The following is a 22,294-nucleotide window of genomic DNA, read 5'->3' as shown; positions in this document are numbered from 1 at the left end:
TGACTGAACAAGTCATGTTATAGGATTTGATGGAATACTATTGTATTCTAAGAAAGTAGGATCAGGGTGTTTCAGAAGATCCTGGGAAGAGCTATATAAACCGATGCAAAGGGAAAGGAGCAGAATCAGGAGAACATTGAACCTGGTTGCGGATGATTAGCTGTGGATGACTTAGCTGTTCTCAGCAATAAAATGATCCAGGACAATTCCAAAGGGCTCCAGAAAGAGAACTAATGAACTCTGAATGCAGATTGAAATGTGCTTTTTAAACTTGTTTTTTATTGTTTTGCTTGTTTTCTTGTACAGCATGACTAATATGGAAATATGCTTTTCATGATCTCATTTGTATAATCCATATATTGCTGACCTTCTCAAGGAAGGGGGAGGGATGAGACTGAGGGAAACAAATTTTTTTTAAATGATTGTCAGACTTTTTTTTAACATAATTGAGAAATAGTTAATGAAACAAAAAAAAATTTAAAAGAAAATGGAGGTGGGAGGAAGAAGCTTCAAACCTGGGTGGGGAAGCAGATCAGGGAGTTCTGCCAATTCCTATTTTGCCTTCAAGACCAACTATGTCTCACCCAGAGTTTGGCAAAACTATATAATGGCCATAGATTTAGAGTTTGAAGGGACCTCAGATCTCCTATAATAGGATCAGCCCACCCTCCATTTCTGGAGGAGAAAATTGAAGGCAAGAGAGGTGAAATAACTTCTCCAAGGTCACACAAGTGATTAGTAGAAGAGCAGGGGTTCCTGCTTTGCACCAGCCTGTGTCAGGGTAGGTCTGCCCCTGGGAGTGTAACAGGATGCCAACCAGTGGGAAGGGGGCTTTCAGGGCTTCCTGGACCCTGTTGGGATGATCTCTCTCTCTCTCTCTCTCTCTCTCTCTCTCTCTCTCTCTCTCTCTCTCTCTCTCACTCTCTCTCTCTCTCTCTCTCTCTCTCTCGCCTCTCGCTGTCTCTGTCTCTCTGTCTGTCTCTGTCTCTCTGTCTCTGTCTCTGCCTCTCTCTCTCTGTTGTCTCTGTCTCTCTCTCTGCCTCTGTCTCTCACACACACATACCCCACACATATACACACACATTTATATCACACACACACACACACACACACACACACACACACCCCGCACACACACTTTTTCCTTTCCCCACACCCCACTAGCCCAGGGCAGGCTCCTGGCAGAAGGGCCAAGTTCAGGCTGGCCACTGGTGAGTAGTGGGTCTTTTTTTAGCCCTGCTCTCGGGAAGGCTCCATTAGAGCACGGACTCCTTAAATAAGAAGTGACGTGAGCTCTGACAAATCAACTCAGTTATCAAGCTCTTTTCCCTTCCCCTCCTTTCCTGGGGGTGGGGGGGTGAGGCAGAGGTCCTGGGTGCTATCAGGAGGGCAGCTGCTAATTCTGTCTTTGCCTCCTCTTCCCAAGTATCTTCTTTTTTTGGCCAGGACTGAGAGTTAAGGGTGGTAGGAAATGGGTCTGGGGTCCTAGGTCCACTGGGGGTGACAGAGATGAACAGAGCCTGTGCCTAGAGATGACAGAAACCTTGTTTCTATCCTCCAGGCACTCTACATCTTACTGAGGAGATAACTCACATGCCAGAACTCATTAGAGTGACAAAGGAGTTAAGGAAAGTTGACATCACCGAGTTGTAGAAGAATTCTATAAGCTTAGCCCAGGAAGACTTCATAGAGGAGGTGAAAGAGCAAGAAAAAGAGTTGTGAAGGAGTATTCGGTGGAACAGTGAATAAAATTCCAAACCTGGAGTCTTGAAGACTCATTTTTGAGAATTCAAATCTAGCCTCAGACACATCCTTGCTATGTGACCCTGGGCAAGTCACCTCACCCTATTTGCCTCAGTTTCCCCATCTGTAAAATGAGCTCAAGAAGGAAAATGGGCAACCACTCCTGTATCTTTGCAAAAAAAAAACTCAAATGGGGTCACAATGAGTTGGACAAGACTGAAACATAGAACAACAAAAGAAGCATTTTAAAAGGAAGAACATGTCAGCAGGGAAGAGGGAACTGGGCCACTGGCTTAGCCAAGCCCAAATTATTATGCATTTGTTAAGTTTCAGGGATGATGACATTGATGATGTTTGTCCTTCATTCTTTTTTTTTAATTTTTGTAAGGCACTGAGGTTAGGTGACTTGCCCAAGGTTACACAGCTAAGCATTAAGTGTCTGAGGTCAAATTTGAACTCAGGTCCTCCTGACTCCAGGGCCACCACACCACCTAGGTGCCCCTGTCCTTCATTCTTGAAGACCACGACATCAGGGAGGTGATGCCATGACAAGCACATGAACTGGATTTGAGTGAGGAGGGCTGTGCTAAGTCACCAGCCTTACCCTCTCCTCCAGAGCCACCTGGGTCCAGTGGCCAGAATGAATCAGGACCACTGGAGATAGCCCTGGATAAGAGGCAAATAGTGTTAAGTAACTTGCCCAAGGTCACACAGCTAGTAAGTGTCCAGTGTCTGAGGCTAGATTTGAAATTTAAAAAAATGAATCAACTCCTGCCCTCAGGGAGTCTCCATTCCAAAAGGGAAATAGATGGATGGATCAGAGAGTCTGGATTTAGACTGGAAGGAATTTCAGAGGTCAGCGTCTAACCTTTTCTTTAGATAGATGAGGAAATGAGCTGCCCCAAGTCATCGGACTAGTAGTGTTAATGAATTCCTATCTTTGACTCTAACTTCAGGTCCCTGTCTCTTATTTCTGCCAAGGGAAAGAAGTTGAGGTGGAAAAAGGATCAGCCCATCTTCCCAAGGCCAGAGAGCTTTCCCGGCTGTAGCAGAAAGAACTCAAAAGACTCCACCTCTAACTAGCTGTGTAACCTTGCCCAACTTGATGGCCCTCTCTGGGCTTCAGTGTCCTCTGTAAAATGAAGAGGTTGAACTGGAGAGGTTTCAAAGTCCCTGATGCTGTAGGAGGAGATGGTCCTTCTCCCCAACTATCTGCTTAATAGGTTCCTTTGGATAGACAAGCTCTCCTTCAGGTTTCTCCTAATCCTAGAGACAGCCAGCTGTAGATATGGTGCCTCCACCCAACATACCAACATCAGAAGGTATTGGGGATGGCACCCTTCCAAAACACTGCTACATTCTTGTGGCCCAAGATTGTCCCAATGGGAATGGATTCCTTTGCTGAAGACTATCTGGAATAACATCATTTATGCATAGAAGGAATATGATCTGGCTTTTAATATGTATGGATTTTCTGATCCTTTCCTGAGACCATCTTCCACAGGTATATCCTTTCCATTTAGTCCATCTGCCAGTCAACGTATTAAATGCCCTACTATGGTCCCTCAGTGGAGTGTTGGGGCTATCTTAACAGTCTCTGAATCCATCTCCCTGCCTTTTAATTCTTCCCTATGAGTCCAGCCTTGAGAATTAATTTTCTGAAGTACAAAGCTGACCCTGACAGGTCCTTGTCCAGAAATCTTTCACTGATAATGGAATTAAGCTTATCTTCCTTGGCTGAGTATTAAAGGGTCTTCCCAATCTGCCTCATACCCCCAGGGTCCCCAGCTCATCTCATTCTAAGTCCTTTCAAGGAGCCTGTGTCCCAGTCAAACAAGACTCCTGAGGTTCAGGTTTTTTTGGTAAAAGCCCTTGACTGGTAGCTATACTATATCCTTTCTCCAGGACCTTCTCTTCCATCTATTGTAATCCCAGCCATCCTTCAGAGATAGAGATGGTGTGCAGTGGTTAGAGTGCTGAGGTTGAAGGTAGGAAGATCTGGGTGTGGGTCCTGCCTCTGACATCTATTAGCTCTGTGACCCTGGAGAAAAGTCACTCTTGGGGGTGGCTAGGTGGCACAGCAGATAGAGTACCGGCCCTGGAGTCAGGAGTACCTGAGTTCAAATCCAGCCTCAGATGCTTAATAATGACCTAGCTGTGTGGCCTTGGGTGGTCTTAACCCTATTTGCCTTGCAAAAATCTGACAAAAAAGTAAATAAATAGAAAAGTCACTCTTTGTACCCTATACAATTTAATAACTGTGTGACCCTGAGCAAATCACTGAGCTACTATCAATCTCTACAAAATGAAGGGGTTACATTTAATGACCTCTAAGCTTTCTTCTGGTCCTAAATCCATCGATTGGTCTTCAAGACGCTGGTCAGGAGGTACCTCCTCAGGGAGTCTTCCCTGGTCTCCTAGTAGGTGTTCTGTGCCCTGAAAATACAATTAGAATACTTACTCTCAATTCAAATTAGGGGAGACAATGCATCAAGAAGAGTTTGACCTTACATTTAGTTCACAAAAGATGAAAAATGTTGGTTGTTCTTAGGGAGAAAAAGTAACAGAGAAAATGGCAAGACCCAGAGGATCTTGGGAGTCATGACAAGGGGGGTGGTTACTCTGCTATCAAGAGGGATGCAAAGGAAAGTAAAGAGGGGGCTAAGACCCTACACACTCATCCCACAGTCTGCTTTTGCTTCCAAACCTCAGAAATCCAACCAGTTCCTTTTACAAACCAAGAAACTGAGACCTGGAGAAGTGGTTCATTCAAGATCATTCAAGGTGACTGATGGAACTGGGCTTGCATTGCCAAATACAGTTTGCTTTGCTCTCCTTAAACAGTTACTTTTTAAGTGACTTTCAAAGAGCGACTCTGCCCCTCTTGTTCACTACTTCTCCACTTTCTTGGGCATTCCCCTGTCCCCTGCCTTCCAGAGGACATGGAGAGAATGAAGAGGGAGAAGTCTGTTGGGCTAGATCCCAATTGGCATCTGTGCCCTAGGTAATCTCTGTGGAAGGTCAGAGAGATCCATTCAAACTCTTGTATCATTAGGGCAGTCCCTGGAGATGGTGAGGCTTCCTCAGGGATACCTGAACATGGGATTAGTCAGGATTAGAGAATTGGAGATGGAGGGGACCTACCTGACTGGTCATCTAGTCCATGCTCTTGTTTTTTTCAGAAAAGGAAGGAGAGGGGTGGCTAGGTGGCATAGTGGATAAAGCACTGACCTTGGTGTCAGGAGTACCTGGGTTCAAATGGGGTCTCAGACAATAATTACCTAGCTGTGTGGCCTTGGGCAAGCCACTTAACCCCATTTGCCTTGCAAACACCTAAAACAAAAAAGGAAGGAGAAATTTAGGAAGAAATAACTTCCATAAGGTCATAGCAGTAATAAAAGAGCCGGGATTCAAACTAGGATTTTTGGTTCTAAATCCCAAGTTTATTTTACCACTACAGACCAAAGAGGAAAAGCACAGGATGGAAAGATCTAGATAGGGAGCAGTGTGACCTTGGCCTTGTTCTGCCAGCTGGCTGTCCCATCTTGATCAATGGGAGATCAATGGCTAGGGCAGGCCAGGTTGGGAGTTGGAGATGACAGAGCTGGGCTGTTTCTTCTTTCTGCACTGGAGAAATCCCAAAAAATCCCAACCACCCTGTCTCTGCAAAGAGGGTCCTTTGATGACACTTTGGATGAATCCTTCATGGTGGCTGTTATTAATCTTGAAGATCTCTTTAGGAACAGGAGAGTTCCTGGTACAGAGAACAAGCTCTGTGGTCCTGGGGTTAAAGGACCTGGCACAAATCTTACCCCTGCCACCTATTATCTGTGTGACCATGGGTAAGACACAACCTTCATGAACCTGTTTCCTTTCCTGTAAACTGAGGGAGTCAGATTTGATGATTTCTAAGATCCCCCAAGCTCTAGGTCTGTAATCAATCAATCAGCAAACCTTCCTTAAGCACTTGCTCTATACTGTGTCTACAAGTTATGGTCATAGAATGGCAGAAACAGCCCCTGACGTCAAGGAGTTCACATTCTTCTTTTTTGTAGGATTTTGCAAAGCAATGGGGTTAAGTGACTTGCCCAAGGCCACACAGCTAGGCAATTAATAAGTGTCTGGGGTCAAATTTGAACTCAGGTCCTCCTGACTCCAGAGCTGGTGCTCTGTCCACTGCACCACCTAGCTGCCCCTATGGAGCTCACATTCTAATGAGAAAGATAGACAACATGGAATAGACAGTATTATATATCATGTATAGACAGCAATATATAGCATGGAATAGACAACATGGAATACCAGACAATTAACAGACAAGTTGTATTAGACAGTATATAATAAACAGCATATAATAGATAGCACATAATACATAGTAAGAAATAGCATATAATAAAATATAAAAGCATGAGTCTATTTTGAAGTTCTGGGACCTCCAGCTCCAAAGCCAGTACTGTGGCACCCTCCTTCCTATCTGCAGCTATCACTGAGCTACAACTAAGATTGGGGTGCTTTTAAAAACTAAGTCTTTTAAAACCTGTATCCTTATTAACTATACTGTCAGCATGATCCTAGCATGATGCTTGAGTCTCTGCCAATCTGCTCCCTGGAAAGAGAAGCTCTCTGGGGTACCTAGAGGATAGGATGTTACCTAGAGGATAGGATGTTAGATTTTGAGTTAGGAAGACATTACAAGTTGCATGACCCTGGGCAAGTCTATTAACTTCTGTTAATTCTCCAGGACTGCTGTGAGAATATGAGATAATATATCAGTGTTATCTATTATTAATATTATTATATTCCAGTCATCTGTAACCTTGGTTGTTCCATAGAAGTCTGAAGGTTTCCCCTGGACATAAATCTGTCCTTATTAACAGATAAACAAGACCTCCTCTCTCATTTTCCTAGTTACAAGAAGAGAAAGATGCCCTGGGGTGCCCTCCTGTTCACACAAGTTCCCTGGAAGCTGGGAATGCCCATCTTTGAGAAGGAATGGTTCCAGAAAATCTTTCACTAACCTCCATATGGCAATGCAGACTTATTCATTAAATCTTGTAAGACTCCTCTCTGCTTAGCCCTTCTTAAAAGACAAGAAAATTCCTCAGAGGAAAGGAGAAAGAAATTATAAATAAGCTCTCCTGACTTATTAGTCCTGCTGATCCTAATCAACCAACAAGCCATTCTGAGGGTCTGGGCCAGTTGTGCAGAGCTAGAAACAATGCCATTGGCCCTTAGAGCTCTGTATTGGCTTGAGTTGCTATTATTCAATTCATCTGACAAGTATAACCTACCCAACCAGCACTAGGCACTGAAGATACAAAAATGAAAACAAGAAAGGTCCCTCAAGGTCCTTCCATTCTACTGCAGTTGGGGTGGAGATGGGAGAGTAGGGAAATGGGGTTTGAAGAGGTAAGTATAACAAAAGATAGGAAGGGATGGGATAAGTCACAGCTTTCTGATCCATCAAATAAAGGGATCCCTTTTTTCGAAGGGATTCTACCTCCGTCCTCCCAGGAGAAATTTAACAAAGTGTTCTGGGAATATTTGAGGAGGAAGAAACCTTGTGTGCTAGAGAGATTGGGGCAAGTTTCACAGGGGAGCAGATTCATAAAATTGAACCTTTTCAGGATCCTAGAATCCTAATCTTAGAACTGAAGATACTTTTAAAACCATTGAGTCCAATCTCTTTTTACAAATAAGAAAGAGGTTAATTGACTTGCCCAAGGCATCAGGGTAGGATCAGAGGATCACAGATTCAGAAGTGAAAGGAACCTTAAAAAGCCACCCTTCCAACCTCCTCTTTTTTGCTGATGAGGAAACTGAGGATGAGATGGTTGCGAGTTAAGAGGGATTCTGAGAGGCAGAGATGAGGAAGAAGCCCATTCTAGTAATCCCTATGGGGATTAATAGGAAGGTGAAAAGTAGAAGAAGGTTGAGAAATATTGTGGTTAGAACTTAAAAGTGCCAGAAGGGAGAGAGAATAGTATAAAATAAGGCAGAAAAGTTAGGCTGGAGTCAGATTGTGGAAGGTCTTGGATGCCAAGCTGAGGAGTTTCCATTTCCCCAGAGAGGCAATAGGGAGCTATTGAAGGGTTTGGAGCAGGGGAGTGACATGGTCAATCCCTCACATGACTTATTCACAGAAACATAAAATCTCTCCTTTCTATATGCTACTCATCTCACAAATCCTACTGCTCTTTCAACTCTCATAGTTCTTTGCTGTTCTTCAGTTGTGTCGGACTCTGTGACTCCATTTGGGGTTTCTTTGGCAATGATCCTGGAGTATGTGCTGTTTCCTTTTCTAGATAAAGAAACTGAGGCAAACAGGCTCCAGTGACTTGTCCAGGATCACACAGCTTTTTAGTGTCTAAGGTCAGAATTAAACTCATGAAGATGAGTCGTCTTGACTCTAAGGATAGTGCTGATTACATGAACCTGAATCAGTAATTAGGCTTTGAAAGTCCTCTGGGGACCTGTGGAGTTTAAACAAAGACCAAAGACTATTCCCTGCAATTTTTTTAAAATTGTCTTATGTACTACACAATTTTGCTGTCTCTTAATATTTTGTTTTTATTCCTCAAGGATATGATTTCTCTCCCAACCCATTCAATTTGGATCAATGTATAGCATGGAAATAATACAAGGATTACCAGGCTGCCTTCTGGAGGGGGTGGAATTGTAAAATTCAAAACCTTACAAAAATCGAGTACAATAGTAGAAACTACAATTGTATATCTTTGGAAAACAAATGAAATATTTCTATTTTATATATATTTTATATATAAAAAAAGAAACTCCTCTAGGTCTAGAGGAAAGGACCAGGGTCTCTCTGTCACAAGGTTTCACTGAATGAAAGAAACCCAGACCTGGGGGGGGGGGGGGGGGGCGGGTCAGGAGACCTAAGCCCAAATCCCACTTCTGTCCCTTATGAAATTCTCTGTGTATGTGGGTATTATGTGTTTGTATGCGTGTGTGTGTGTTTGAAGGTGTGTCTTTGTGTTTGTATATGTGTATGTGTGTGTGTGACCTTAAGCTTCAGCTCCCTCCACCTAGAAAAATGGCCCCTCCCAGTTCTGACTTAACAAAGGCTAGTCTTTCACACTCAATGAGTTTCCTTTGCATTAAGAATCTTTTGAACCAATGGCTTTGGTCTGTCCCCAGATTTAATGAGCTGCCTGCCTGGGGAAAGAATCTCCTGGTTTGTTTCACTTTTTATCCATCTAAGGAAGCAAAGGAAGAGCCTTAGAAGGCTCCATTTGGGGATTTTCCAGACACCTAGACAGACACGTGTTCCTTCCTGGCTGGGCTGATGTCACTGCCTTCCAGCCTCAGAACAGGGAGCGAGAGAGACGTGCAGATCAGGTGTGTGAATAAGATCAGGACAGAGCCTGGCTCAGCCTCTGGCTCCTTACCTGAATTCATCAGACCCTCTGCCCTCCCCCCACACCATCATCCTGAAATGGTTTGCATTTCTCAGGTAATCTCCTCTCCCTCCCTGTTCCTGGACCCTCCAGTCTCCTACTTGCTTTTGTTAGATTCACAGATTTAAAGCTGAGGGGGACCTAGGGGCCACCTAATGGAACCCTCTCATTTTGTAGATAAGGAAACCAGCTCAGAGAGGTAGTGAAAAGATTTGAACCCAGATGTTTAGACTGCAAATCTGGCCCTCTATTACCTTGACAACCTCTAGGTTTGCTATGTATATTGGATCTTTAACCTCAAGACTAACTGGTAGAGTAGAGACAAGGTTTCTATGATTCCCCTCCCCTGCCCTCCCCCACTGTCCAAACACAGAGCCCCCCACTGGGGTCTCCTGCCCTGGACTTCCTCCTCGTAGCTGAGGTTCCCACTTCCTAATCCCTTTCCCCAGTTAGGGTTCACTACTGCCACACTGTTCTCTTTCTTTCACTATTTTCTCTTGTTCCATCCCTTAGTCTTCTCTGTTGGGCTTTCTCTGCCTTTCCAGGTACCAGTTAATGAATCTGAAATCCTCATTTTACTAAGGAATATTCTAAAAAGAGGTGACCCCAGGAGGGTCTTCCCTCCAAGTTTTAAAGCCATTACAGATCTCCAATGAGAAGGGAGCTTGGAAGTCATCTCATCCAACTTTCCATTTAAAAATGAGGAAACTGAGGCCCAGCCACCCATTTTCATCAAGCTCTTCCAGAAGCAATACATACTAAGATGGAAGGTTTACTGTTCCTGACTCACATTTATATTAGTTTTTAGAATTTACAAAGAACTTTATACAGATGACTTCATTGGACCCTCCTACAAGTTCCATGATGTGGTGTCACTCTCGGCATCACCCATGAAGAAACCAAGTCTTTGAGTTGTTGGGACTCACTGATGCTCTCAAAGGCAAGATCTGAACCCAGTTCTTCCTGATGCCAAGAGCAACACTTTGCCAAGTTGTATCTTTATAGATTCTTGTCCTTCATTATCAGAGAAAACAACGACATTGCTGATAGTGACAAGTTATGGTGTGTCTAACTGTGGCTGACCAGGCCAAAATGAGAATGTTTTACCACAGGGATGGACGCAAGGATGAACCAGGTCAAAGGACAGAGGAGCAGGTGTAAATAAATACTCTCTGGTCCAACTGGCCATGTATGTGTCTCATTTTAAATATGGACCAGATGCATAAGATAGAATAAAGTGCCAGTTATTGTGTACACATAGACATATGTGTTACATATAGATGTAGAAGGGACAGAGAGACAGAGACAAAGACAGACACAGACACAGAGAATCAGAGATAGAGATAAAGAGGCACAGAGAGAGACACACACACACACATAGAGAGTCAGAGATAGGGACAGAGAGAGAGAGAGAGAGAGAGAGAAATTTCACTGGACCTGAGAATTTGCCAGACCTGTGATTTTATTGATCCAAGGAAGACCCAGTAAGGAAACACCACTCCTGAGAAAGTCACTCAGTCACCAGAAATTTATAGCCTCAGGGAGTTATGTCACTCTTGAGTTCTCACAGCCAGTATATGTTGGAGTACTGCTTGAACCCAGGTTCTTCTGAGGCCAATCCTCACTCCATTAAGACTCTAGGTCAGCTTCTACCCATTTTGCTACACTATCCCTCATCTGTAACAATCATCTTCAAACAGAACACTTTAAAGTTTGCAAAGCACTTCTCAAATTTTATCTTATTTCTATGCTCATAAGAACCCTGTAGAAAGTTGCTATTTACAGATGGGGAAACTGAGGTAGACAGATTAAGTAACTTGCCCAGGTCACTCAATTTGCAAGGGCATGAGACTTATTTAAATTCAAATCTAATCTTCCTAACTTCATGTCCATAGCTTTATCTATTGTCCCACTTAGCTGCTATCAGAAATAAAATATCTGTATATAGTCACCTGGGTTTATGGGCATATACCTGAAGAGGTGGATTGTGGATATTTGTGTATACTTCTGTGATGGGAGTAATCAGGGAACTCCCAGAACTACTGGTCTGGGGACTTTTCTGGCCCTCCCTTCACTTTTGACTACCAGATTTGTTGAGATTTCACAGGGACTCCTATCTTCTTAAGAAGGACCCCCAAAAAGGAAGCAGGGAGCTTGCCTTGCCTTATGGGAGGTACCCCAATTCACCAGATCAGGAACTCCTCCAGTTCATGCCTATTGCATAAACACACAGACAACTCAGTTTCAAAAAAAAAAAAGATTTCTAAGACAATCCTCCAAAATGATTCTTTTTCCTTAAAAGGTTGACTCCTGGGGAAAAGATTACTAAGGGCAACTTCCTACCATGTCCATGTCTTTCTTTCCTCTTTTTTCCTCTCTCCTCTCTCTGTCTTTATTTCTGTCTGGCTCTCTATCCCTTTCTCTCTCTCCACCTCTCACATTTTCTTGTTCTAGCCTTCTTTCCTGTTGCTCTCTCCTTGCCCTCCATTGTCCATGTCTTTCCTTTTTCCTCTTTCCCTCTCTCTTCTCTGTGTCTATCTTTTTATCTTTCTGATTTTGTTTCTGTCTCTGTTTGTTTATCTTTCTGTCTCTTGTCCCTCTCCCTCTCTCCCCCCATCTCTCACATTTGCTAGTTCTATCCCTTTGGCTTTCTCCCTTCCCACCCTGCCCACGTTTTTCCTCTTTTTTTCTGTCTCTGTATCTCTCTCTTTGTTTCTGTCCCTCTGTCTCTGTCTCTGTCTCTATCCCTCTCTCCATACCTCTCACATTTGCCTGTTCTATCCTTTTCTCCTGTTGCTTTCTCCCTGCCCTCATGGCCATACTTTCTCTTTTCAAGCCATCCATGTCATTGCTCTCAGCTGGTATTTCAAGCCCTTCTGTGCTGAGCACCACAGTTGGAGAAGAAACTCTTTCCAAAAATCCATCTTCTGCTTAAAAAATTTATGCTGTCTGGAGACAAATGAATCATTGGATAACATCTTAGAACAGAGGGAGATTGTAGAGGTCATCTAACTCTGGTCCTCATTTAGAGATAAGAAAACAAAAACTGCTAGGGCAGTGACTTGTCCAAGGTCATATAGCCAGTATCTGAGGTGGGACCAGAACTCAGGACTCCTGACTCTCACCTAGTTCTCTACTCTCTTCACTACATACATTGCCTCTTCAGAAGAGGACTGGGGGGCAGCTGGGTGGTTCAGTGAATAGAACACTGATCCTGGAGTCAGGAAGGCCTGAGTTCAAATTTGACCTCAGATATTTGCTGTGTGACTCCAGGCAAGTCACTTCACCCTGCTTACCTCCAAAGGGGTGTGGGGGCTAGAAGGACTTTCTCAGAGGTCAAGAGATCCAGATTTAAATCCTGCCTGTCACTGACTGTGACTTTCGACGGGTTCCTTAGCTCTTCTAGGTGTTTTTGGTCAAGCAAGTGGCTTGGACTAGCTGATCCTTTCAGCTCTCTTAAGGTTTCTCGCTGTGATAAACTCCTATTTGGGTTTCCTGCTTGACCAGATCCTCTGTACAGAGAGAGATGACCTTCCTAAGACTGTGGTCCAATTGGCACTCTGCTCTGAAAAGCTTTAATAGCTGTCCATTGTCCTAGAAGATGCAAACTCCTGGGCCAATCAACTAATGGAGGGCACAATCTGGCTTCTGCTTCCCTGTCTCATTTGGGCTGGCCAAAGCTGTTTCTCCCCACATGTCAGCACCTTTTCCTCCTTCGTTCACTGTACTCCCTACTCCTAAAAGAGTTTAACATCTTTGAGGTTAGCATCTGTGTAGACCTGGTGCCCAATGCTTCTATGTAATTTTGTTCGGTTTCAGTCATGTCTAATTCTGTGACCATGATTGAAGTTTTCATGGCAAAGATACTGGAGTGGTTTGCCATTTTCTTCTCCAGATCATTTTACAGATGAGGAAACTGAGGCAAACAGAGGAAGTGACTTGCCTAGGGTCTGAGATATTTGAACTCAAGAAGACAAGTGCTTTGGACTCCAATCCCAGCATGCTATCCACTGAACCACCTAGCTGCTAACCCTGGGACATAGTAGGAACCTAATAACCGTTCATTGATTGAGTGATAGAAACTTCAGCTGGCTTTCAACTGAGAGGACAGAAGTGTCTCTATGTCCATGAATTATTGAATCTTCTATCTCTTGAATGGGTGCCTAGGTGAGGGAGAACAAACCTAAACAAAAAAGACATCAGAGATTGTTAATAGCATTGGTCTGCCAGCCTTAGTAGTTATCAGGGAAAGTCCTTGGATGCAAGTCATTCCTTGTTCATCATGGTGATTGAGGGAAAGATTCTGGTACCAGAGTCTGAGGACTTGGTTGACAATCCCACTTCTGATTGTAACTTCCTGTGTGTCTTCTCCTCCCTGGGTCTCAACCTCCTCCTAACATGAGGGTTGGGTCATTAGATGGCTTCTAAGGCCACTTCCAGCTCTGACCATGAGATCCTGTGACTTTATGACTTATCTGCCTCCTACATTAAAGTTTCTCATCTCGCTGTGTCAGCTGAACATTCCCATTTGATGACCACGAGGGATTTGAACCCTCAAAGCAAGCATTAGTTTTCTTGGCTGACTAGGCAAAATAGGCTGGTATTATACAGCTCCCTGCCTTCCTGCCTCCCTCACTCCAAACTTGATTCTCATCCCCATGCCTCAGAACCCTACTGAACTTGTTTTCATCATATGAAAACTAAGATGCCTTTGCCTCTTATGAGTTATACCCAATTCTGTCTGTCACAGGTCTTGGTACATTCCCAGCATCCATAGCATTGCTCCCATTGACTTTTTCCCATTCTTATTAATATAAAGAGTAAGGTGGAATGGTATTGAGGGATTCTGCTCATTGTGTTTCAGATGGAAAAGTGTGGGGTGCTAGAGAGGTCCACTAATTTCCCCAAGGCCACATAGCAGGAGCTAGACTCTTAATCTGGGGTTCTCTTTACCTATTACTTAAAATGATTCAGAGTAAGTGATGGATTTCCTGCCTCTGAGAAGTGGTCCTCCTCACCCTGCATTTGTTTTCTTAGTAGCCTATTACCCCACTCCCCCCCTTTCCCTGATTTCTGACAGGGATGTCTGACATTTTTGGGGTTGCGTCTACCCTAAGACGGGAATCCTTTGTGTATAAGTGGAGTGCTTTTGAAGCTATTCTCCCCTCCATCCACCTCACTCCTGTGCCCCAAGAGGTTGAGTGCCTTGGTTCAGCATCCTGGTGATACCCAGAAAGAAATGGAGCCCACCAGGGGATTTCTTCCTAGTCATTTACTCAGACACACAGACTTGGTTCCACAGCTGAGTCAGGAACCCTGGCTAGTGGACAAGAGGGCAGGCAGAACTCCAAGTCTGTTTTTGCTTGCAGTTGTCCCTGCAGACAGTCCTGCTGAGGCAAGGAGCGAGCACAGGACTATCTCTGATGACTTCTTCCCTCTACCCCTGCCTGAGCCACAGAAGAGGATGCTTAGGAGCCAATTAAAGAACCTTCCAACCACTGGAGGAAGCCAGGAACTGAGTGGATGGGGAAGGGAGAGATTTATGACTGCAAAGTAATGGTAGGACACTAATGCACCTCAGACATCAATAAGAGAGAATGCATTAAAGGTCACTTAGAAGGGAGGAAAGTGAGAGCTCTCCAAGGTGTCCAGTCATAGAAGTCAGTTCCAGGTCAAGGTTTCACTCTCAGGACATTACCTATCTCTTGAGTTGCTGCCAAGAGCCAGTCTGGGCTAGGGGACACAAAGATTCTGAAGGTCACAGACCATGGGACTAGAGAAAACGGTTGGAGCCAGGTAGAGACTTCAAGGAGGAGGAGTAAGGGATGGGAGACAAAGAATTATGGCCCTGGGAAGGAGATCACATAGTCCCTATTGAGAGATGACTGGGCCTCAGCTCAGAGACGTGAAGGAACTTAGCCAAAGTCCCAACATACTGAAGTGAAAGAGAAAGGGTGAGGGTCTAACAGAAAACAAACACTACTCTTGGGTATCATAGCCTACTGCCTAAACTTATAGTTGTGTAACCTTAAGTAAGACACTGAAATGAGAATGATGAGTTGTCCAGCTGTCCTGCTCCTTCTCAAATGGGGTCTAAAACAGCCTTTTCCTCTTTTAATGGAGTGACTTAGCTTCCCTGGGTCTCAGTTTCCTCATCTGTAAAACGACAGGATTGGTTTAAATGGTTTCTGAAGTCCCTTCCAATTCAGAATGTTTGGTCCTACAAATTGCACCTCTGGAGTCATATTTTCCAATTAAGACATTAATGAATATTGAAATTTATATGCTAATCTTAAAGATTAACAAAATGCTACAAACATATCTTGAACCTCAGAACACCTGACAGGAAGGTATTATTATCTCCATTTTTTCTTGTTGTTTAGTTGCTTCAGTCATGTCTGAACTCTGTGACTTGATTTGGGGTCTTCTTGGCAAAAATATTGTAGTACCTATATCCTTTATATATCCTTTATATCCCTTATATCATTATGCTTTATACTCTGTATAGTATTTTTCTATTATATATCTATATTATCTAGATACATTTATATATCAAATTATAAATGACTTGATCAATAGATATATCAAAAGTGGGTTTCAAAACCAGTCTCCTCCTGATTACAAACCTACTCTCTTTCCACCTTAGCACAATGCCTATTTTCTGACCTTAAGGGTGAGAAGTCCAGACAGAGTTGAGATGCTTCCCTTCTTCAGAAAGACAAAAGAGGAGAAGAGAACAACCTCGATATCCATCCCTGTTTAGAATATTGAACAAGAATCTGTAAAGAACTGTCAGGCTGAGAAGATGGATGGTCTTTGGGGAGTGTGATAGGAATCATTTCCCAGGAACAGCAGGAATGGAGGCAGGAAACAAATGGATGGCCAGACAGCCCAGCTTCTTATACCAGAAGAAGAGTTAATGAAGCAGGGAGTCACTCAAATCCTGTGGGTGAGATCCGGGTATCTGGATATTACAAGTGGTACTGGCTGACTGGAATCACAGGAGTCATAATAAATGTGGCTAACTTGGAAAAATGAAAAAGATGAGGAAGAAAGAGTGGAAGAAAGGGAGGAAAGAAGGGAGAAAAGGAAAGAGGGAGGGAGGGAATAAAGGAAGAAGAGAAAGTGGGAAGAAGTGAGGGAGGAAGGGAAATAAAGGGAAGAGATCTTAGAGATCATACTAGGATGAGGTAAGGACCCTGCCCCTGCCAGGGACAGCTCTAGGAGCAGAGCCATAGCTAACAATGATTATCCTCTAGGCAGACAATGTGAAAGCTTGGGAAGTGGGGCAAGCCTTGGCCAAGAAAAAGTTTAGCTGGTGAGCAGCTAGGGGGAAGGGAGTGTCAACCCTGGCAGCTTCCTATTTTAAATGATGTGGTTAACTAGGGATTAAACCAGCGTGTGTACACAGATGCACATCGGCATCTTTTAAATGTCAGAACCCTGACAAAAGTGCCATTTGCCCCACCCTAGTTATAGCTCCTTATAGTTCCCTATTTTGCAGCATTGGATAGAAAGCAAGATTTGTGTCATTAAGGGTTAAAATCCATAGATTCATCTGTTCAAGATGTTTGGAACAATGGGAATGGAAGAGGGGCTTGTGCTGGAAAAAAATATACAGTTAGATGTCAGCTTTGAAACAATGAGGAAGCCTGGGGCTGTTCACAACTACTGTTTGTTTCCAAGTCTTTAGGGTCTAGCAAATGTTCTAATAGAGCAAAGCAGAGCCTTGAAACATTCAGAAATCATTTCTCTTTGGCTTTGGAACCAATTCCCCCTTTTTACATTCTCCCTTTACCTTTTGACTAATATCACAACAGGCTGCATTTCCTGAGCACGTGTCTACTATGGGAGGGGGTGGAAGCTCAGCTGAGGGTAGAAAGGGAAGACAAAGAGCCTGCTGAGGAGGGTGTTGGGTGTCAGAGGAAGACAATTTAGGATTAAAAAGCATGCTATGGATGATGCACAAAGCGTTTTGTCCCCACTAAGGGCGGTAATCAGAGAATCATAGCATGGCAGAACTGGGAGGAGCCTTCATTTTACTGAAAGAGGAAGCTGAGGGCCAAAATCATTTAGAATGGATGACAAAGTCTGGATTAGAGGTAAGCAATCTTTCCAGACCATCATCAATCAGTCAATCAATAGCCATTTATTAAATACCTATTATATGCCATTCACACACACAAACACACACACACACACACACACACATACATGAACAATAAATACAATGTACTAAGCCCTGAAAACAGGAAACAGGTTGTGAGACTACCAAATAAGGCTGCCCACATTTCCCCTCAATCCTGCATAATCCAAACAAACTCCCAGATATCATTTTGCCGGTAATCATCTTCTCTGATGAATAATCTTCTCCTGCTGACATTCAACCTCATCCAATAGACCCATGATTTTTAGAACTCACAAGTTTACCTCCAAACCTGGACATCTTGAGAATGATGTTTAACCATGTGCCTAAGAAAGGAAATCCTCAGCAGGAAAAGCAGTCGGGGTTTAGGTAGATATGTTTGCCTGGTTGGGACCATTCTCAGAATGGGAGTGGTTTAAGACTTCGGGGAGGGGGAAGAGCACCTTCCAGCCTCCTCACAGGAAGCCTAGTTACAGAACTATTTGCCACATGGGAGTGTTTTTAATTGCCTGTCTCCCTCCTGTTGTCAAAGGGGAGGGGAAGGACCAAGGAAACACTGAAGATCTGATCTGAGATACCAAAGTGCCAAATCCTTTCACTGCTGAGTCACACCCACATAATAATGACAATAGTAATAATAATAATAATAATAAAGAGAGCTAGCATTTATATAACATTTTGAGGGTATGCAAAGTATGTTAAGGAATTTGATCATCAAAGCAAACCTGTGAAACTATCATCATCGTTATCATTATCACTATCATCATCATTACCACTATCATCGTCTAACAGACAAGGAAATCAAGGTAAAAGTTTAAGTGATTTACCCAGGGTCATATTAAGTATCTGAGGGAGGATTAGAATTCTAGTCTTCTTGACTCCAAAGTCCACTTTTTCATTTCTCAGCCTTTGGCCCCATATGATTGGCCATAGCAGGCAAGAAATTTCCATGAATACTCAGGAAAAACAGAGCCAGGAGGTAATGTTTGTCCTTCCTTCTCTAAGAAGACCATGACATCAGGGAGGCAATGCCATGACAAGGGATGCTGTGCTAAGTCACTAATCTGACTTTCTCCTCCAGAGGCATCTGGGTCCAGTGGCCAGATAGGAATCAGGATGACTGGAGATGGCCCTGGATGTGAGGCAATCAGGGTTAAGAGACTTGTCCAAGGTCATAAAGCTAAGTAAATATCAAGTGTCTCAGGCCAGATTTGAACTCTTGAGTAAAAGATGGGATGTTGGCCAGTATGGCCAAAATGTAGCATATGAGGTGGGGATGAAGTGTAGTCAAGGGTAGCTAGGTAGTTCAGTGAATAAAGCACCAGGCCTGGAGTCAGGAAGACCTAAGTACAAATGTGAACTCCAACACTTTGAACTGTGTGACCCTGGTCCGGTCACTTCATCCTGCTTCCCACATTACTTCATCTGTCAAATGAGCTGAAGAAATGGCAAATCCCTCTAATATCTTTGTCAAGAAAATCCCAGATAGCAAAGAGTTTGACATGATTGAAAGGAACTAAGATGTGATCAGCCTGAGTTACTTAAATCTTTCTCAGCCTCAATTTATTCATCTATAAAATGGGCATAATAAATATTCTAGTTTTGCTTGTGAGGACCTAGATGAAGTATGTAAAACATAACACTCAAAAGTGAGTGATAGCTATTATGGATTACCTTACATATAAAGGTGGGAAGCAGTCATTAAATATTTGTTGAATGAGTGAATAAAAAAAATAGGACCCTGTCATAGGGTAGTGACAAAATGACAAAGGAGTTTTAATTTCATCTTAAATATGAGACCACCCCCTTGAAGTTTCTTTGGGGGGGGGGTTATTGTACAACATTCTAGTTCTAGTTACATATTTTATTATAGTATATTATTATATGTTAATAATGTTGTGTTATATTGTGTTAAATAGCCTTCTATTACTATTTCATCAAGATGAATGATCCCTATCCTCAAACAATTTATAATCTGGCAGGACTTCCTCCTCCCCAAGAATTATGCACTAGTTAATCTGGATAGGAAAAACCAACAATCTTCTCTAGTAAGAGTTGGATATTGAAAGTGGAAGGTCTCGGAGGTGGGTAAGAATATGCTTTCTAGGTAAGACATATGGATCTTCCTTGGGCAAGTCACTTAACCCCATTGCCTTGCAAAAACCTAAAAAAAAAAAGACATATGGATCTTGATTCTGTAGCTCAATAAAAGAACAGTTGATAGGCCCAGAAACCTTTGGACAGCCAGATTTAAGAAATAAGCAAACATAAGATGGCAGACCAAGGGCATGTACTTTCAAGGCTAAGAAGGCCTACTTGAAATTATATTAATTTGAATAAAGGTGAACTGGGAGCAGGGATTGGCTTTTGCCTTTTTTAAAATGACATATTCCCATCACTTAGCACACTGTTGGTGGTTCCTAAATGTCTGCAGATTTGAACCGGCTGGAGAGGTAGGAAGAAAAATGACCTTTCACCCAACTTAGCTGTTTTCTGGATACTCCCTTCCCCACCAAACCACCCTTACTCATCTATACATAACAGAAAGGCTTTGGATTGAAAAAAGAAAGCAAAACCCAGAGAATTCGACTCCAGTGCATTTACTTACCTGTGTTTTCTCTTCTAGAAACCAAAGGTGTTAGAAACTTCTAAGATCCCTTTCAGCTCTAAATATGACTCTTATGAATTTTCCTAGGGAAATGCAAAGTCTGTAAGGACAGGATTCATTGGACTTTTGTTTCTGTAGCCCCTTTTGCATGGACTTAGTAGATGTTTGTTATACTGTTCATCATTGAGCTGAGGTCTTAAAAACAGGCCTCCAGTCCTCTTCTGGAAACTGTTTGTGTGTGTGTGTGTGTGTGTGTGTGTGTGTGTGTGTGTGTGTGTGTGTGTGACTGTAGAGTGCCCTTATCTGAATTTCCAGGCCCATAAAGCCCCAGGGGGACTCCATGAGGATTGGAACACTGAGATCTTAAGTGCTTACATTTTACTGTTCTCTTAGTAAAGTCACAATTTAGGCCACTTGGTCATGTCTGTTCCCTTTTTGCCTCAAATAGTTTCATTTCTCTTGGCAAATCACTGTTCACTTCCCCAAAGTAGAGAGAAATGGGGAGCGGATGGACCTCTGCTACCCCGTCATCTCCCCCCCTCCTTCCTTCCTATTGAGAGCCAGGTTGTTTGCTGGAGACTCTTTCCTGGGAATGAGATCATACAGTCCTATTGAATGTGCCAGCTGGAATCGACCTTCGATTGGTAGGGAGAGAAATGGAGGCCCCCAAAGGGGAAGTGACTCACCCCAGGCGACAGATACCGAACAGGACCAAGAGTCTCAGACTCCATGTCCCGGGCTCTTTCCAATGGGCCGAAAGACCAGAGTCCATGTCCCATGATGGAGAGAAATCTTGATTCATGCCAGAAGACAGAAGGCACTGGAGTTGTGATTCCATTGGAATCTATGGTGAGGCAACTCCCTCTGTCAACAAAAGCCAAAACCTTCTCTACAGTCTCCTCTGCAGCTCTGAGAGGTGAAGTGACTCAGCCAGGGTCACAAAGCCGGGCTTAAGAGTCAGCCTGGCACCCAGATCTTTGCGTGACTGTGCATGGCGTCACAAAGGACTGAACCAAAAGAAACTGTCCTTGACAGGGCAAAGTGCTCCAAGATGTCTGTGGGTAGAGATGGGCTTATCATCCCATTCAACAGGCATTAATTAGGCACCACAAGCAACAAACACATTAGGCATTCAATAGGACCGTATAGTCACTAGGGATCTACAGAAAGGCCGAAACACAGGCCCTCCAGAAGCTCCCATTCTAGGGGAGGAGAGAGCGGTGCAAAGATCGCGGGCTCTGTCTGTCTGGACATAGTTGTGTCTGTGTTCACATACAGCGATTGGACATGTACAGAGGGCTCGTATGTGCACATGCAGATCCACATGACAGAGGGGTCTCTCTAGAGCTGATCTATCTTTCTGGATAGGATTCTCTATCAGGGATCCCTAGACGGAGAATCCTCCTGCTCTGCACTGGGGCTGTGTCTCTGTCCACCTGTCCCCCCATCTCCGGGGTGGCCACCTCTGGGGGGACCCCGCTGGGGCTGTGTCCCTGCCCCCCATCTCCGGGCTACCTCTGCGGGGTCCCCGCTGGGGCTGTGTCCCTGCCCCCCATCTCCGGGCCGCCTCTGGGGGGTCCCCGCTGGGGCTGTGTCCCCGCCCCCATCTCCGGGCCTCCTCTGCGGGGTCCCTGCTGGGGCTGTGTCCCTGCCCCCATCTCAGGGCCGCCTCTGGAGGGTCCCCACTGGGGCTGTACTGGGGCTGTGTCCCCGCCCCCCATCTCCGGGTCGCCTCTGTCCTGGGGGGTCCCCGCTGGGGCTGCGTCCCTGCCCCCATCTCAGGGCCGCCTCTGGGGGGTCCCCGCTGGGGCTGCGTCCCCGCCCCCATCTCCAGGCCGCCTATTCCCTGGGGGGTCCCCGCCCCCATCTCCGGGCCTCCTCTGGAGGGTCCCCACTGGGGCTGCGTCCCCGCCCCCATCTCCGGGCCGCCTCTGGGGGGGTCTCTGACCAGAGACACCCCGCACGGAGGGCGCCTGTGCTTGCGGGCTCGGGCCGGGCCCCGGGGGTCTGCGGCGGCCCCGGGCCGGGGCGGGGGAGGGGCGCGGGGCCGCGCCCGGGGGCGGGGCCTCGGAGGCAGTGAATCAGCATTCCGGCCGGGTGACGCACGGCGCCGCGCCCTCCCCCCCCCCCCGCCCCGCGGCCGCGAGAACGAGCCCGGGAGAGGGGCGCGCCCAGGGTGGCCCCCCCCCCGTCCCGCCGCGCCCCCCCCCCCCGCCCCGCGCGGCCCTCTCCCCCCCTCCCGTAGGGGCCCGGCCGCGAACAGCCTCCCCTCCCCCCGCTCGGCTTCTCCCCTCCTCCAAGGAGCGGGGCGGGGGGGGGAGACCTCCGCGCACAGCCTCCTGGGCGCCGTAGTCCCCCCCCGCCCGGCCGCACGTG

General features: G+C 45.0%; 2 long non-coding RNA genes across 2 annotated transcripts; one reads left to right on the top strand and one right to left on the bottom strand.

Moving 5' to 3' along the window:
• Positions 1-344: 344 nt before the first annotated feature.
• LOC141488955 (uncharacterized) lies at positions 345-21,504 on the bottom strand. Its single transcript, XR_012468869.1, has 3 exons — positions 17,595-21,504; positions 4,888-5,076; positions 345-4,179 (listed from the first exon to the last, which is right to left on the bottom strand). It is a non-coding gene; the product is annotated as an uncharacterized LOC141488955 (long non-coding RNA).
• LOC141488956 (uncharacterized) lies at positions 14,537-15,959 on the top strand. Its single transcript, XR_012468870.1, has 2 exons — positions 14,537-14,723; positions 15,811-15,959. It is a non-coding gene; the product is annotated as an uncharacterized LOC141488956 (long non-coding RNA).
• Positions 21,505-22,294: the final 790 nt, after the last annotated feature.

Source organism: Macrotis lagotis, chromosome 5 (assembly GCF_037893015.1).
Source record: "Macrotis lagotis isolate mMagLag1 chromosome 5, bilby.v1.9.chrom.fasta, whole genome shotgun sequence".
Classification (NCBI taxonomy): Eukaryota; Metazoa; Chordata; class Mammalia; order Peramelemorphia; family Peramelidae; genus Macrotis; species Macrotis lagotis.
Note: the sequence above shows the minus strand (reverse complement) of the source record. Positions and strands in the feature narration are given on the sequence as shown.